The following is an 18,834-nucleotide window of genomic DNA, read 5'->3' as shown; positions in this document are numbered from 1 at the left end:
GAAGTATTTAGACCAGGGACTTTGTAATTGATTGAATGATTGGAAGGTCCTGGGGTGGGGTAGTACTTGGAGATTATTTAATCACACTTAGTAAATGCTATATTTTGAATGATGTCATGTTTTGATCTTCTCTGTTCTTGGTTTGTTACTGAATAAAATAGAGAGCACCTATGCTGGTATTTTGAACCTGGGAAGTTGCCTTCTTTTGGCATTACATTACAGAGAGGCACAATTTGCATTTCTCTAATTATTGGTGATTTAAAGCATTTTTTAATATGGCTATTGATGAGTCCACTTTTGCAAAGTTGAATTCTTGAATGTTTTCCTAACATCATAACTAAACTTACTTTTCTGCACTATTTGCCATACAAACATACATGTGATTATATTTGCTACCTAATTTACAAAATTGTTGTGAATATCAATTGAGATAATGTACACAAAGTTCTCTAGCTATAATGTAAATGTGAGCTATTATTCTTATTTCAATATTTCAAAAATTTATTATTTTATCAGTTTAGAAATTTACTCCATCAGTACAGACCTGAACCATAGGGTTTCTGTAGGAAAACAAAAGCAAAAACAAAAACAAATCTATTATCCTGTAGACCCAGTTACTTTTTAATTTAACATTTTATTTTTCCCCAATTACATATAAAAACATTTTTAACATTCTTTTTTTTAAATTTTGAGTTCCAAATTCTATCCCTTTTCCTCTCTCCCCCACTGAGAAGGCAACCAATTTGACATACATGTATAGTCATGCAAAACATATTTTTGTGTTGGTTCTTCCAATTTCGCAGTCAGCATTTCCACCCCATCCAAGTGCCCACAATGCTTAGCACAAAAAATGTATGCCTTGATATTGTTATGAGCTCTTCTCTCTCAGTCTCACTGTCATCCATGTCAAAGGGTAGAGACAGGCTCCTAAAATATGTTGCCAGCATTAGGGGGACTGGAATGCTTTAAAAGGCATTGAGAATGGGGACATTTGTATCACCTGTGGGTTCATCTTCCTCATCTTCAAAAAGATTATATTCTTTTTTTTTAATACTGGGGATAGCTGAATGAGGTGAGGACAGCTACAAGTGGTTATGTACTGTATGTCATTTATTACCAGAATAGCCTAGCAAATTTAAGAAACTCATCAAAATTTGGCCTACAAGAACAATTTGCACTTTACTGAGGTGTTTCCACTAACTTAATAAAAAGGGGTATGTGAACAGGTGAATAAGCAAGAAAAAAATCCTGTTCTTGAGCCCCTTCAGCTTAGTGTAGTAGGAGCAGCCAGAGCTTCTGGTCCATTAACATGGGATTTGAGGAACCAGGATCATCTCCCATGACAACACAATATAAGTCTTGGAAGCAGAGCAAGAGTGGCAACATGGTTACATATTCCTATCTTGGGAGACAAAATCATTTGAAGATGTTTGAATACTGTTATAAGCTTCCCCTTTTAACTTCATGTTATCTCTCTATTTGATAAGCTTATTATCTATTTATTTAAGTTACTGATATAAATATTTAAAAGGATAGGGCTGTGACACATCACTAGAAAAATTTCTCCATTATAGGTAGATAGATTGATATTATTGTTCTACCAGCTATCCAGCCACTTCATTGTCATCATCTATCCCACATCTCAACATTTTTATAGTGATAAGTTTTTAATGCCTTGCTCAAATCTAATTATTTTATTAATTCAGAATTCACTTAATTTACTAAACTAGTGCTTCCCTCTTTAAGGCTGCCTTCTATCTTTCCTGTATTGTGTGTGTGTGTGTGTGTTTTCTTCCCTCATTAGAAAGTAAGCTCTTTGATGGCAAAGACTTTAATTTTTTTCATTATATATCCAGCACTTCAAACATTGTCTAGCTGGATTGATTATTCTACTATATGATATAATAGAAAATGTAGTTAATTGATGTGGCATTTTATTTTATATCATTTTGGTTTACCATAAAAAAGAATTTCAGAGTTAGAAGTGACTTTACTAACTATTTAGTGAAATTCATAGCTGGAAAAGAATCCTTGATTTGACACATTCAATAAGTAGTCATCTACTCTTTGCTTAGGGACCACCAAGGAAAGAAAATACATTATCTTCAAGGTAGTCAATTTTACCTTCAGACATCTGTAACCATTAGAAATCTATTTCCCAACATTGAGCCTGAATGTACATCTCTGCAATTTCCAGCTTTTGGTCCTGACTGTCCTCCAGAGTTCCTTGCTATCCCTACTAACTAAATGTTCACAAAATATATCTATCTTAGATATCACAACGTATCACAAAATAATCTATCTTAGAATTTAAGCATGAAATAGCATCAAGTTCTCTTCAGACAGTTTTCACTTGAAGAATCAACTTTTTCTCCCTTTTAGAAAGATGTTTATTTTGGTACTTACCCTTCCTTAAGTATTGTAGTCAGCCACAACATTTGGAATAGAAAGAATCAGAGAACTCAGAGATCATTTGATAAAATCTTGCCTCATTTTTTTTAAACAGACTAGGAAATCAAGGTTCCAAGATGTTCCAAAGGTAGTATCAGAGAGGAGATTTGAACCCAGGAATTCTGACTCCTGAGTCATTGCTTATTACAGTTTAAATTTCTTCACTTCTTCAGGATAGTATTCAATTGGAATCAGAAACATGATATCCATTTAAATGAAGAAGATGGTCTCTTACTTTTTTCTATCTGATTATTTTCTATTTGTGTTAAATTTTTCCAGCTTAGAAGTTAAATTATTGACTCTGCTCTGCAGGCCAGTAGTTAAGGTTTTCAATGAAGTGTGACAAGAGTCAACCACCCTCAGGAAGCACAATTTAATCTAGTCAGAGATAGCTTATATTATGCTGTTTCATAGGATAGATTAGTTGTGTTGCCAGTAGTAAGCTTGGGGAATTTTACACATCATTGCATTCTCATCTGTTGCCTTCAGTGAGCCTAATCAATTTATCCTGAAGAACCCCAATAAAAGTTATACTCATCCTTTCCTTCAATTTACTGGATTTCATGTATTTTTTAAAGCTGTGCCAACTTCAAAATCCATGTCAAAAATGAGAAAACATTGTTTCAGGGGAGTAGGAGAATAGTAGGTTGGTTTTGTTTGCAGAGATTTGTTTCTCTTTCTTTCTTTCTTTTTTTGCTTTTTGGAGGGCAATTGGGGTTAAGTAACTTGCCCAAGGTCACACGGTTAGTTTTTGTGTGTTTGTGTTAAATGTCTGAGGCCAGATCCAAACTCAGGTCTTCCTGGCTCCAGGGCTGGCGCTCTACTCACTTTGCCACCTAGCTGCCCCAGATTTGTTTTTCTTATATTTCTTATAAATTTGAGTTTTGTATAAATTATAAGGAGAGAAGGTACAGTTATTGGTAGTGATCTACCAGAAAAAGAAGAACAAAAGAAAGATAAGGAGATATTTGAAGTTTATGAAAATGAACAGAAGGAAACAGAAGGAAGATCATGAGGAAACATTGAAAAGCAAAAAGCTTCAAAGGTAACATGTTGAATTTAGGGCATTAAAACCACTACAATTATACTCATAATTAATTAAGATATCCATAGTAGAAATCTGCAGTTTTATATACAATCCTTTTTTTACTACTGTTGAATATGGAATTGCTTATTTTTCTGTGTTTATGATCAGAAATTTTAAAAAGGAAACAAAAAAAAAGAGAAATACACATGGGAGGAAAGATGGGAGAATAGGGAGTGATAAAGAATGGGTTTATAATTTCTTTTAAAGAGGGAATAGGTGAGAAAACTCCTACCACTTTACCTAAGCATTTATTTTTTTCTGCAACTTGCACTCCTGATCTTAGAAGCCACATGGACCAGCCTCTTTATTTTGTTTATTTTTTCAATAATAGTTTTAATTGCAATTTTGTGATATTTAGTACTTTCCCCAATTCTCTTTAAAAAAAAAGTTTTATTGATGTTTTACTTTTACATTACATTTACAAAGTAAAACCATTAAGCAAAACTAATAATACAAGGACCTTGTCTGAAAGTACATATAACACTTCATATCTATAGCACCCCCCCCATCCACATACACCTATTAAAAAAATAACAGAGATCTCTTTCCCCCATTGGGGGAAAATCATAAATTCTTATGACAAATATGCACAGAAAAACAAAAAAAAAATTCCCTCAATGGCTTTATACAAAAATATATATGTCTCACCCTGAACTCTAACCTAATCACTTCTGTGTCATGGATATGACATTATCACATTTAATTGCTGATCCTCTACCATTGCTCCATGAGAGATATGATGTATTTATATTTTACCTCTTCTTAGGATCCCACATAATTATTTTATTTTCTGTTATATATAAAGTAGATCTTTCAGTGCTAAATCAAAAATTTTAGCCAGTCCTTCCTCTATATCTTTTTATAAGTGCCTAAGAATTATAGTACTGTTAGTTATTATATATTATATTATAAATATATTAACCAGCAGTTATAAAGCTCTTTTGTCACAACAATACTGTGAAGTAGTAATACAAGTACTGTCCCTATTTTAGAGAAAGGACGACTGAGGTACAGAAAAGGGAAGTCAAAATAATCATAGTTGAGATAAGCTTAATGTCTTGTGAGGCAATATGGTGAAGTGGATTGGACTCAGGAAGTCTGGTTTCAATCCTGCCTCAAATACTGACAAACTCTCTGACCCCAAGTAAGCCACTTATAACATCTGTGGACATCTGTTTTCTCACCTTTGGAAAGAGGGGTTTGTACTCAGTGATCTCTAAGATCTCTTCCACTTTTAAATCTGATAGTATAAACTATGATCTGCCTCAAATCAGAAAGCTAATGAATGGTAGGGCCAGGGATTTGAATGCAAGTCTTCTGTTTTAAAGTCCCCTATGTTTATAACAAACTGACCTCCAATAAATATTCAGCAAATTCATGTATTTTTTTTGTATAATATAAAGAGGGTAGAAGAGATGTTTTGCTAATAATTGTTTATAATAATACTTTGCATTTGTATAGACCTTTGCAGTTTTGAAGCATTAAACCATGCATTATTCCACTTAATCTTAATAAACTGTTAATATTCTCATTTTGTAGAGAAGGAAACTGAGGCCAGTAATAACTAAATTCTTTTAACTTTAGTTTACAAAGTTAGTTATTAGAACCACAGCCTCCCTCCCCCCCAATATTATATTCTATATCATAATCCCTTTTATTTCTGCAAAACCCACATCATGGTTCCATCCTGAGATCTTTAAACATCAGAACCAACTCTTCTTTCTTCAAGTGCTCAGACAATTGTAACCCATTGTTTTTCACTTCTCCACCCAGCAATTAATTGAGATTAGGTCTCATCTCTCATCTACTCTAGCTATCAGACTTCCAGGCTATACTAGAATAATTAGCTCATCAGTAAACTCTGCTTTGATATGTTAATGAAAATCTTGGTTCTTGGCATGATACAGATGACTTTCCCCCAATCAGTGCTACTAAAGAAGATTACAACATGCCCCATATCATTCCAACCTGTGTGATTCTTACCTATGTCTTTCTATAAATCTTCACATACTATCCAAACAATTCATTAATAGCTTTTATCTCTGACTCATATTATTCTCTGATCAACAGTATAATAATCAGCTGTTCATTGCTTTCATACAATAAATTACCAGCCCACCTCCTTTTCTTACATGCCCTTGATGCTCTTTTTTTTCTTTTTTCTTGTTGCTGTCTTTTATATTTACTTTTCAACCATAAATCGTCACTGGTAATAAATACACTGCAACTTACTTACACAAACCATGTGTATGAGGTTTTCTACTGTTCTTTAGATTGCTTCCATCACCTTGCACAGTGTCAGGCACATAAAAGGTGCTTAATTAATGCTTGGTGACTGACTGACTGATCAAGGATCTTCCTGCTTCTTCTGTGATCATATTTAGTTCCATGACTTACAGCTTTACAAAAATACTGAGAGGACATGGTGGTTAAATATTATAAACTATACCATGGCCAATATCTTAATGTTAAAAATATGGGTTTTTTAGAACAAGTGGGTGGTGGGATAGAAGGGAGGGAAATATAGTCAGTCTTTTACAATATATCTTCTATGTTAATCTTTCGCATTAGCTACACATGTATAACCTATACTGAACTGCTTATCTTCCCAGTAAGGGTGAGTGACAAGGGAGGAAGGGAATGAATCTGGAATGGAATTCAAAGATTTAAAATCAAATGTTTAAAATTATATATATATATATATATATATATATGTGTGTGTGTGTGTGTGTGTGTGTATGTATATATATATGTGTGTGTGTATATATATACATACATACTATTATTAATACTAACTTACATGTAATTGGGAAAGAAGATATATAGGCATTGGGGCATAGAGATCCACCATGCCCTACTGAAAAAGTCTAAGGGGGTATGGGAGAAGATATGGGAGAGAGCAGATTGGAGGAGGGGATAGCCTGTGGGACTGCTATTCTGGGGTGGTGGGTAGGGGAAAAATGGGGAGAAAATTTGTAACTCAAAATCTGGTGGAAATTAATTATGTGAATCAGAAGTTAATAAAGTATTTTTTAAAAATATGGATTTTTGTAGTGTTCAACACTACAACTTATGGTGTTTGAAAGTGCTACAGAATTTTTCCAGAATCTCTTCATGAAATTAGTAAATAATAAAAGTTTTAATATGCTAATGGGGGAAGTAAAAAGGAAAGGCATGCCCTTTACTACGGATGGTTGTTCCCTTCTCCCCAATCAATGTGTTCATTTTAACAATCATTTTCTTGAGATAGTGCCCCATATTTGTTGTCTAATCAATTCCTTGAGTGTAAATCTGGTAAGTAAACACAAAGTTAAAATGCTAGGGGGGAGACATTTTTGGCCAGCTGGCCCTTATTACATAAGGCTCCTACTTATCCCGGCAAGGGAGTTTGGTCCTCTTCTGATACTTGTCTGAACTCTCTTTCTTCTTTGGTTAGAATTGGGAGCAGTGATGTTCTAAGAGTAACTACTGTTGAATGTAATGAGATGACCTCGTGCTCCACCTAGTGAAGATCACTCCTCTAGAGTACCCATTACCAGAAAAGAAGCCTGGATCTAAATTCATAAGATTTATTTCTGCTACTATGTCTTTCAGAGGGCAACATGCCCACAGGATATAACAGGAACATGATAAATAATCTTATTTAGTTTATTTCTAAGGAATTGAATTGACAGCCATTTTCCTACTTCAAAAACAGCCACATATTCAGTCCATTCAAAATCGTCACATGGAATTCACACACTTTCTCATTTTCATTAAAAGCATTTAGAATAGTTCCTACTGCCAAGTATTATTGACTTTCCTGTAATATCCTATTTACATTCTGCATTCTGAATTTCCAGTCTCTCTATTAATAGTTCTGTTAATAATGGTGTAATGTTTCATCTCTCTAATACACACAATATCCAAATACTCATACATATGTGTATACACATGTTAATAAGAATATGTACAAATGTATGTATATTTGTATGTATATATACATATATATTCACATACACATGCACATATTCTAGTTAACTCATTTTATGTTGGCATTTGGAGTCTAAACATTCCAAAGTTTGTTATGAACAAGCATGATGTAGGTAACATTTTCAGAATTATTCTATTTATAATTGTACTCATTACCTATATGAAAGCTTCCTATAAATTATTTCCATTTTTCATAGTGCTAGTACATTAGATAACATAGATCAGTGGTTCTTAAACTATGGTCTGTGGACTGTAGTCCTTCAGATAGTTTTGGATCCTGTACAAAAGTGTACTAGGAGTTACTGTCTATGTCAATTTTGAATTTGTATTAATATCCTCTAAAGTTAATTTTAAATGAATACATAATAAAACCTATTTGCATGTTAGTAAGAATTTTAAAATGTGCATGGATATACATACATGTATATACATACAAACTGCCTATGTTTATATTAAATATAGATATAAATTCAATGTATGAATAGTATATTTGCTATCTTAAATGTCTCAGTGCAGTTTTAAGCTTTAGTAGTTTAACATTGCGTTAAGACTTTTAATGCATACTGCATTTATTTTTCTACATACCTGTTCTATATCTCCCCACCCTGCCCCCCCACCCAGGATATAACTTCTATGAGGGCAAGAATTTTCATTTATTTATTTTTGTTTTGGGATACCTAGTGCCTAGCAGAATATTATAGTGCTTTGAATAAAGTAGATGCTTAATAATTGTGAAATTTTAAATACATCAAAAAAGAGGTTATTGCATATATATAAGGTATAAAATTGTATATATACATATGTACCATGAATATATAATATATAGTAGTTTATTTCACACAAACAGACATACATACCTGTGGTTTTAGTGTTTTTAGTCATATTCAAATCTTTATGATACCTTTTGAAGTATTCTTGGTAAAGATGCTGAAGTGTTTTTGCCACTTTCTTTTCCAGTGGATCATGGCAAATAGAAGTTAAATGACTTGCCCAGGGTCACACAGCTTGTAAGTATCTAAGGCCAGATTTGAAATCAGATCTTCCTAATTCCAGGCCTGGCACTCTATCCACTTAGCCATCTATCTGCCACAGGTATGCATAATGCATAATATGTAAATACATAAGTATGTACATGCATACAGTTGTTTTAGTAGGAAAAGGGAGGGATGAATTTTTAGGAGCATACAAAATTTCAGATTTATTCCTTTTGGAATCTTCCTCAAGTGATATTAGTGCAGCAACAAATGACAAAATAACTATTATATTTGGAAACAACAGAAGGCTCTTTTTATCTTCATTAATAATTAATTCATGTATAACCAGGTCAGTCATTGGTGCCAAGATGATATGGTGATTTAAAATTCAATTAGTTGCTGTCAGAACAGAAAACCATAAGCTTAGATGAATAAAATCATATTTTCTCATTATTAGAGAACTATTGCTGTGTAATAGCCTGCCCATGGGCTTAGACAAGAGCTTTGGCTGCATGCTTTGTTAATTATTTTAGAATTTTTGATACAAATATAATTTGGGCAAAATAAAGACATGGTTTTCATTAGATTAAGTAGTTTTTGTTTTAATAATTAAACGGATAGGAGGAAATAGCATGTGATTATCACCAGCTTATAAACACATACATGATTCTAAGAGTTTTAACACATACATTGGTATGCCAACATTTTCTAGAGGAGAGATTATTGTATCATAGAATGACAGATTTAGAGCTGGAAGAAACTTTAGAGACCATCTAGTTGAATATATTCATTTTACAACTGAGAATGAATCTTGGAGAGGTTAAGTTTTATGCCCAGGTTGGATTTGAATCTAGGTCCTCCTGGATGAAAAATAATATTAATAAATGAAGGCAATTTAAAATCAAAATGAGGATATCATCGCTTAGTATTTAGTAAAAAAAAATATATAGTATGTGTATATGTGTGTACATATGTATATGTATATATGTGTATATATGCACACACATACATATGTATACATTTATTTGTATGTTTATATATAAACAAGAAAGAAGCCTCACCTAAATCCTTCCTTTGCTTTTGATATCTATATTATTATCCTTTAAGTTGAAGATGGCACAACAGGTTAACACCCTAGATTTGCAGATTTTGGATTCTTGTTTTGAATATTTAAATATTTTCTGTGACAAATTGTCATGTGTTCAACTGCCCCCTGATTCCTGCTTCACCTCTAAGTTTATCTTGTCTTGGCTACTTAATACCCTTGTGCTCTTGGGCAACTCAGTTCCCTTCAATGAACCTCAGCTTTCTCATCTATAATGTGAGTGACAGCTAGAATCTAGTCACTGTTAGTCAACATGCCTCTATTTAGTGCCTACCATGTCTCAAGAATATAGTTAAATCCTGGTTCAGTCATTTATTAAATTGGGTAACTACATAGAATTCCCTTGACCTTTCTGAGCTACTGTTTCTTCACCAGTGTGATATGAGAATATCACTAACATTACCAACCACTCAGGTTTGTTATAAAGAAAAAAATTTTGCAAACCTTCCAGTCCTCTGTATGGGGTATTTCCAAAAGTCTTGGTGCAGTTTTAAGCCTTTATAATAGCTTAAATTTTGTTTAAGTTACATATATATCTATCTATCTACATATATATATATAAATAAATATTTAAATATTGAAGCTAAATATTATGTATTCATATACACATATATAAATCTTTAAAGTTCATAAAGCCTTAATGACTTCAAACTGCACCAAGATATTTGGACACCTAGTATATATGTGTAAGCTATTACTCTTCTTAGTTTCTTCTTTTCAGCCTGCTAGTGCTTCCGTACCGTCCGTAATCAGCACAGCAGCTAATTGAGCCTGCTCCAGTTAAATCTTCTCCACATGTATCTAGACCTACAGAACTGTTTCATAATGCTGCTTCAGTCTAGGACTTCTGAATGTAACAAATGTGTGAATCATGTTGGAGGTCATCATTCTTGTGGAAAGAACACTACTTTTCCCTTGTCAGTGAGAGCAGGAAGTACTGGGGAATAAAATGTGTTGCTGGATAGGCTAAAAGTAATGGTGCAGCCAGATCTTGTGTCCTGTAGTAACACTGATAGATTAACCCCCTTGATCATATGAAGAGTAGTGCTTTTTTGACATTTCCTTCAAATCCTTGTCTTTGGCTTATAGAAAGTAAGCAGTATCAGAATACAGGTGGAAGGCAAAAGGAACTGGTTATCAAATAACTACAAATAAGGAAAAGAAACCAAAATATGCTTTGTGAAACAAGCAACCCCATATCATTGCACAACAGTTTTGTCCAAACATTTCAAAATAGAATTTATCTAAAATATACCTATTTTGCCTATGGAGACTATTATCCTTCAGGCATCATAAATTTGTTATTATATTATTATAAGATATTTTACTATGTTGTAATTTTTCATATACATAGGCATGTGAGTGCGTTCACACATATAACATACACAGCCTTGTTTTTACTTTAAACATTCAACACTGTATTTGCTTTTTTCCTCAGGAAAATATATTGCATATAAAACATGCAAGACCTAGAAGCAATATGTGAAAAGAGGTGGGTAGGGGGAGTCAGATTATACCTCAACATTAAAAAAATTGCTCTCAAGACCCAGAAAAGGAAACATTTGTTTTAAGGGGAAGATTGTGGGTGATTTCACTGTCATCTGATTTTTTTTAACAGAGGCCAGATATTGTTTTTATAGTTTTTTTGTTTGTTTGTTTTGATGATGTTTGACTTCTTTTCCAACTGTCTGTTATAATTCTATGATATTACATTGACACTTTATTAAACTGTCTGGTGAAGTACCAGTACACTTGTGGCTATAGTCATATATACTCTTTGAAAAGAATAGAAATCCATGTACTTAGTGTTATATACACATATAAGGGCATATATTTTCATACACATAAAAATTGCAAATTATGTGACATCTTTTTGACAAATAGTAAATCCAAATGCATGAAATTTTACTTTTTCCGAGTTTATTGTTGATATATAGCTTTGAAGTTGACTAGGATCTTTATCTAACCTAACCACTTCATTTTTACAGATTAAGAAACTTAGATCCAAAAAAGTACCTACTGCATTTCTATATCCATATCTCATCTTGGGGTGGATATAACACTGGGTCCTTGAATATGTGCTAGTAAGGTGGGTAGTTTGTATGTATGAACCCAGAAATGAGAGCTGTGCCAGCTTTCTTAGATCAGCCTACCCACATTCAAAAAGGCTGTTCATTATGTAATAAATTATTTTGAGCATGATAACTTAGTGAGATAAGTCTACTAAGACTTAAATGTGCTATTATATTCATCAGCAAAGAGTTATCCATACTTATTAAGTCATCATATTGAAACTAAAAAACATGCCCCAATGCAAGAACAAAAGTAAGGACAAGAATAAAAATATGATAAGGACTGAAATTATATTCTAATATCTCATTGTTTTGTGGAAATGATGCTGTATTTATTGTACTTATATTTGGTACAAGGTTTACATGTTCTAACAAAATGAAAAAGCTTTAGGTTCAGCCTTGCAACATACTCTTTGACATCTAAATGATAACCATTGCATAATGTTTTTTTCCTTATTGATGACAATACATGAAACAGATACAAACTGATCAAGATGTTTCAATAAAATAATTTTCAAAATATTGTTAAGTTGAAATATGGTAAAAATAAACAACTTTTTTTGGGAGGGGATCAAGCCAGGAAAGATATTTAGTCTAAATTTCCATCTTTAACACTTTTTAGTTATGTAACTACATGGTAGAGATGATAGTGTACTAGAGAGGGCATCAGGTAGGCTGGGTTCAAATTCTCCCTCAGACATTTATTAGCTATGGAGGTAATAGTAATACTTATCTACCAGGGTTGTTGTAAAATGAGATGATATATGTAGAGGGCTTTACAAACCTTGAAGTGTTATATAAATGCTTTTTATTATATATAATATATTGTAACATATATTATATAAATATTATGTGTACATACATATTTATATGACCCTGAACAAGTCATATTGTATGATATTATATTACATTAGATAATGTTATGTTGTGTTATGTTATCTCATGTCATATGATGTTATGACCTGCCATTTCCTATTATGCTATATTATTATTTGCATGTGACATTGAATGATTTGTTTCATTGCTCAGGACTTCAGTTTCCTCATCTGAAAAAAACAGGGATCCTAATGTTGCTTCTACTATTGTTAATCAAATCAGATGACATATTTGAAAATGCTTGAAAGCTATAAAGTGATATACAAATATCAACTAGCATTATTATCTTTAAATTTAATGTGTCATTTAATTTTTATTTTAGTTCACTGCTTTGGAACTCAATAGAATTAATTTTAAAATAAACTTTTTTGTTTTTGTTTTATACTTCCATCATTTTTTTTCTGTAATTAGATACTTTTCTATCAGCTTATAGATCAGTGAGTTTCTGCATATGCACATAGAGATACTGGTTTAAAATTACATATGCCCATATATTTAGCATGCATAAACATATTATTGTCTTTCACTTTCAAAGACATAGCTGCTTATGACAATGTGAATGTATCAGTCTGGTATGTGTGTAGATGAACCTACAAGTGCATATGGCTAAAAGTCTTTTCCATACTGTGTGTGTGGTAGAAAAGTCCTCTACTTTGTAGCTGCAATTGCTATTTGTAGATCCTGTCTTCAGTAGACAATTTAAATGTTAACTATGGACAAGGAATATAGATTAATATGGCATTAAATAAGTTTAGCAGTAACAAAGCCATTAAATAGGAAACTGGTGTTTAGTATATAAAATTGAATTAGTGTAGATTCAAAGAATTTGACAAAATTCTAAATCTCAGAGACCTCAGAATCCAGTATGACTACCAGAATATGCTTTCTGAACTTTGAAACCCTAATGGCATACTGATACTAAGTAAGAGTGAAAAGATTGACAGTTGTATGCCTTTTATTTTGAAATGAGAGTGCTTGTGTGAAAAAGGGCAGAGGGGGTGGAGGGAAGAAAGGCAAGGCACTTGAAGTGTAGAAAGAACAGCTTAAAAAAAAGGGTTTACAATTTGTATTAGAGAAAGAATAGGAAACTGATTTATAATCCAAGAGAATTGTTAGTAGGGGAGCTACAGAGAAATCATTTCATCTCTGGGCCCTAGTTTCTTCTGTAAATTGAAAGGTTTTTTAAAAAATTATGGAATAAGGCATTTCCACAATATAGTATAATGTTTAAAAGATGATTGCACATGACACTACAACTCTACTATGTATAACTTGCTATTCCTTTTAAATATACAACAAAATACTCATATAAATATCTTTTTTCTTCCCTCCCCTGTCCCACCCTAGAGATAGCCACCAGCAGACACGAATGGGTATATGTGTGTACACATACACACACACACACATACACACACCCCTATCTGTCTGTCTCTCTGTCTATATTCTATACATACTTTCTGTATATTTCTATACATACTTTCTGTTCTTTCTCTGGGTGCAAACAATGTCTTTCTTTACATGTCCTTTGTAGTTAATTTGGGTATTTATGATAGTCTAAGTCAATTATTTGTTCAATGTTGTTCTTAAAACAATATTACAGTTACTGTGCATAACGTACTAGTAGTTGTGTTCATTTCATTCTTCATTATTTTGTGCAAGTCTTTTTTTTTTCACATAAGTAATAAAAATTTATTGAGAATTCCTGGGATAGCTGTTATCTCCTCCTGGCCTTGGAGGGAAACCAGCTGAAATCACTGAGAAATCACACCGTCCTTATACCCCAAGCCCCCAGCAAAATACGGGGTGGGGGGGGGGGGTTAGGGAAAGGAACACCTGTCAGTCTTCATTTATCCAACGAGTGGGGAAGGGATGGTGTGATGGTGGAGGAAAGTCACATGATGGTGGGGTGAGTGAGGTGGACCCATCTGCCGGCTCATCCAAGACTAACTCAGGGAGGAAGAGATCAGCTTTCTCTTGAGGTCAGGAGGACGTTTCTATTTGTTGCCCTTGATAAGGCTGTCATTTCCTCGGAAGCTTTCATCCTGCAAGTTCAGCACAAGGTTGTCAGCAGTGAGATAGAGTCGGTTCTGAGACGTGGCGATAGTTTTGGAGATGTTCTGGGCAGCTCGGATCTTCCGAAGTTTGATGTAGCCAGGGTTCTTGCTCAGAGCTTCCCCGAGCATCTCGACAGCCTCAGTTTCACCCTCAGCTTGGACGATCTTTTGCCGCTGCTCCTGTTTTGCCTTTTCCACCAGAAATTGATCCCTGGGCCTCCTGCTGGGCCACTTGCTTGGCCTCCACTGTGGCTGTGTACTCTCTGCTGAAGCTCAGTTCTGTGATGCCCACATCGTCCAGAATGAGGCTGAAGTCCTTGGCCCTCTCTGTCAGCTCCCACCGGATTAACAAGGACACCTGGGCCGGCTGTGTGTTCAGCATTAAACTTGGCCACCACACTCTTGAACATCTCTTTGACAATAGAGGACAACACATGCTCCTCCTAGTCCAGCCATAGGCGCTGCTACATGCTGGGCAGCTCCAGGACATTGGGTCGGGAGAGCACTTGAAGGGAGATGTTCACCATCTGATGGTCTTTGGAGCCTGTGGGAGAAGAGATCTTGCGGGACCGGGCACGAATGTCATAGATGATGGGTTACTGGAACCAGGGGATCCTATGTAGTCCTTCTGCGAGGATGGTGTCCTGTTGTACACCTCCAATTCGGTTAAAGAAAATGGCTCTTTGCCCACCTTCCACAGTGAACACGGACTCTTGGACTCCGTAGGCCACGGCCCAGGCCCCGGCCCCGAGCAGGAGCTTCAGCGCTGTGCCCATACCTCGGGTCCTGGCAGGCAGCCACCCCGCAAAGTCCTTCAGATTCTGGGCCATGTCTGCTCCCTGGCGCCGCGGTGGGAACTAGGCCGGGGATGCGACCGCTTCTACCCTTGCCCTTCAGCAGTCGCTGGCCCTGGCCCTGGCTGGTGCTCCCTCTCCCGGGATCCGCACCCCTCACACGAGGCTCTGCTACCTCTGTGCAAGTCTTTACATGTTTTTCTAAAATCATCAAGCTTACTGTTTCTTATAGCACAGTAATATTCCATCACAATTGTATACCACAACTTGTTCAGTCATTGAAATGAAGGTTTTGAACAAGAATGATCTCTAAATTCCTTTCCCCATCTAGAAAGCCTATGTTCTTATAAGAAAAGATTATTGCACTAGCACTTGGATCCCTCAGTAAGGAAATAGAGAGGGAGGACGTAGGGCACCTGAATTCATTGTTACTGTGGATCCAGGGCTAACGGAGTTGGAGGGAGGCTACAGCTCAGGCATTTTATTGCTTATGTGAGGTGAATGTCAATGTAGTACTGGTGAGGGCTTATGGGAACTGAATGTTTGTACTGCTATTCATTTGGGGGAAGAAGGAGACGATGCATATTTCTATGATCTTCTGAAGAGGCCCTCACATCATTGTGGGAAGCAATTCCCCTCAAGGATCTAAAAAAAGAGATTACTATCTGACTAGGCAAGGTCCAGGAGAAAAAAGATTCTTGAAAAGGATGATGCCAGACTATTGAAGCTTTACAGACCAGAAAATCAACACTGCTACAACTACCTGCAAACGATTACTGTTCAGGATGCCACCAGTGCCTGGGAGATCTTATTAACATGAAGAAGGCCAGCATCTTTCTTTTAACTTCTACTCCTATCTGCTTGTTCTTCAAAACACCAGTATCCTCTCTAAGAGTATCCTCAAGGCCTTCATTAATACCCTGCTTTGTTTGAGACAGTCCAAAAGGGGACAAGCATCTTTGGCCAGGTTGAATATCTGTTCTACCAAGAAGCATTAAATGGTAATGGTTCTGAAAAAAAAAAAAAGATGGTGAGAGGTCCCAGAGGCAATATCAGTTATGAGCTTAGGGCCTAATAACTGGACTGTTAGAATGCACAGTAGATAGACCTGCATACCGGAGTGAAGAAGAAGTAAATTCCAGTTTCAGATGCTTCTTAGCTGTGTGACCCTGGGTAAGTCACTTGACCTCTGTTTGCCTCAGTTTCATCATCTCTAAAATGGAGATAAAACTTACCTTCCAGGGTTTTTGTGAGGATAAAATGAGATAATATTTGTAAAGCACTTTGCAAAACTTAAAAGCACTATATAAATGTTAAATATTATTATTAACATGGGAAGGAAGGAAACAAGCATTTATAGAACTTACTAAGCACAGGTACTGTATTAAGTACTAGAGACAAAAATACAAGCCCAAAGAAAGATAGTCTCTGCCCTCAGTAAGTATGTGTTCTAATGGTGGGAGGCAATCCACAAAAGGAAGCTGAGGAGAGAGGACAAGGTTTTGAAGACCAGAAAGTCAGGAACAGAGCCAGGAAGGGAATGAAGATTAGCCAGACTTAGGGACTTAGGGACCCTCCGTAAAAGGTAGGTCCCAGAAGGAACTCTTCAGTAGGAGAAAGGAGCCAGCCTGCTCATTAGATATTGCAGGGTAATAATGCTATGGGCTTCATTTTGTTCCAGAGTGATGAGGTCCCAGATGATAAGGGAAATTCCAGAATGTGATAGCAACTAAGGCATTATTTGGATGTCAAGAGACATAGTCATGAAGGGAAACAGTCACCTGAAGTTTCTTCCCCAGTAAATATCTAGGTCACCTAATTGCCTTCCAGACAGAAAATTAATAGAGATAATAAGCATTTCCTAGTGGCAAAGAGATTTAAGGAAAACTATACACCAGAGAGCATCTCTCTGAATGAAAGTAGGGATAGCTATAACCAATATGGCTCCAGTGGGTGGGGTATAAGTGGGAGTACAGTCTCATTATGGAGTGAATTCTCTCTGGCAGAAGATGCTACAGTACTGGACTCATTGTTGATATAATTATGCCCCAAATTTTTGAAATATATACCTCTTCCTTATGAGCTGTTAATAGACTTGGGTACCATAAGGCCCTCCTCACTCCCACTAGCCCATTTCTGGAGTTTAATGCATATTTATCCTCTGCCCATGTCACTCTCATCTTAACCCTGACACTTTTTTTTATTATGGCTCTTTGTTGACCTCTCTCCAACTCTTTTTTATTTTATTTGGGGAAATTGGGTGTATGGGCAGTTATAATAGTAGAAAGGGAAACCAGAGGGTACCCATTTCTATAAATTGTTGGATGGGGACTGTTTATTTCATGGGCAATTAATTTAACATTATGAAGTAGGAGGGAATACAGGGGCCAGGGCCAACAGTGCCTGGGAGATCTTATTGTATTGTATTTACTAGCCTGTTCTCTTCTTTTTTCCTCCCCATGCTTTATTTTAAAACTAAAAAGTTATTCAGAGGGACTGTTAGGGATATTAACATTCATTTCATATTTCCCTCAACGAATCATAGCACTGGGCTAACTTTAGAAACTGGTTATTTAATAAGATAAAACAATATGAAAACATAACATATAAGTGTATTTGTTGGCTAGTAGAAGGAATATCAAATAAATACTAGATAAGTAATTCCACTGAGATAAGAAACTTATGGATGAGGAAATTCCCAGAAGGCTGCTTGCCTTCTTTGCAATTTATAATCTTTGAGAACTGTCTAGAACCTAGAACACTGAGAGGTTAAGTAATATGCCTAGGGTAATATTGCCAATATGTGTTAGAGGCAAGAATCAAATATCAGTTTTCGTGGCTCTGAGGTTGTCTTTCTACTCATTTTACTGGGCTTCCCCTCAAGAGAAATATAGGTACTTTAATATAGAGAAAAGGCATTTGTAGAATATTATTTAACATTTAAATCTCTTATTTGGTCAAGGAGAGGTGACCCATATGTCCCATTATGCATGAAAGAAGAATATATTTTAATTCCTGGGCACTCTCTTCAAGCCAATTTTTTTTATACAGCAGAATATTTCTCTCATATCCACAGCCTTCCTTATCATTGATAGGTGATAACTTAATCATGATTTAAGTATAACTGGTAGGGTTGTTTGCTTAAAATATCACATTAACCGTTGGTCACAGGGCCTCAAATTGCACTAGAAAGCTGTTTCATCTTGGAATGTCTAAAATTAGAAGGTATTACCTCTAGGAGAGGAAATACCTTAAGGCATTATCTATCATTCCTTTAATAATAAGAGAGGATGAAAGCTCCTTGAGAGAAGGAATTGTTCCATTCTCTATATTCATCCTCAGCTTCTAGCTGTACCTGGAATATAAGTGCCTAATAAATACTTGTTGATTGATTGACTGATAGGAATGAATGACAATTAACACAACATCACAGACATCCAAATGCTTTA

The 18,834-nt window shown here is 35.2% G+C and overlaps 1 protein-coding gene and 2 pseudogenes across 1 annotated transcript in view; 2 read left to right on the top strand and 1 right to left on the bottom strand.

Moving 5' to 3' along the window:
• Positions 1 to 18,834, top strand: part of CNTN5 (contactin 5) — a 1,715,246-nt gene that overhangs the window by 60,639 nt on the left and 1,635,773 nt on the right. The window lies entirely within an intron of this gene.
• On the bottom strand, positions 14,350 to 15,560 carry LOC138155534 (prohibitin-2 pseudogene; annotated as a pseudogene).
• On the top strand, positions 15,460 to 16,460 carry LOC138154872 (protein C1orf43 homolog pseudogene; annotated as a pseudogene).

The sequence above is a fragment of the Petaurus breviceps genome, unplaced genomic scaffold, assembly GCF_028583685.1.
Source record: "Petaurus breviceps papuanus isolate PSGF00001 unplaced genomic scaffold, PetGlider_PUasm1.0 91133, whole genome shotgun sequence".
Classification (NCBI taxonomy): Eukaryota; Metazoa; Chordata; class Mammalia; order Diprotodontia; family Petauridae; genus Petaurus; species Petaurus breviceps.
This window is presented reverse-complemented; position numbering and strand designations above follow the sequence as displayed.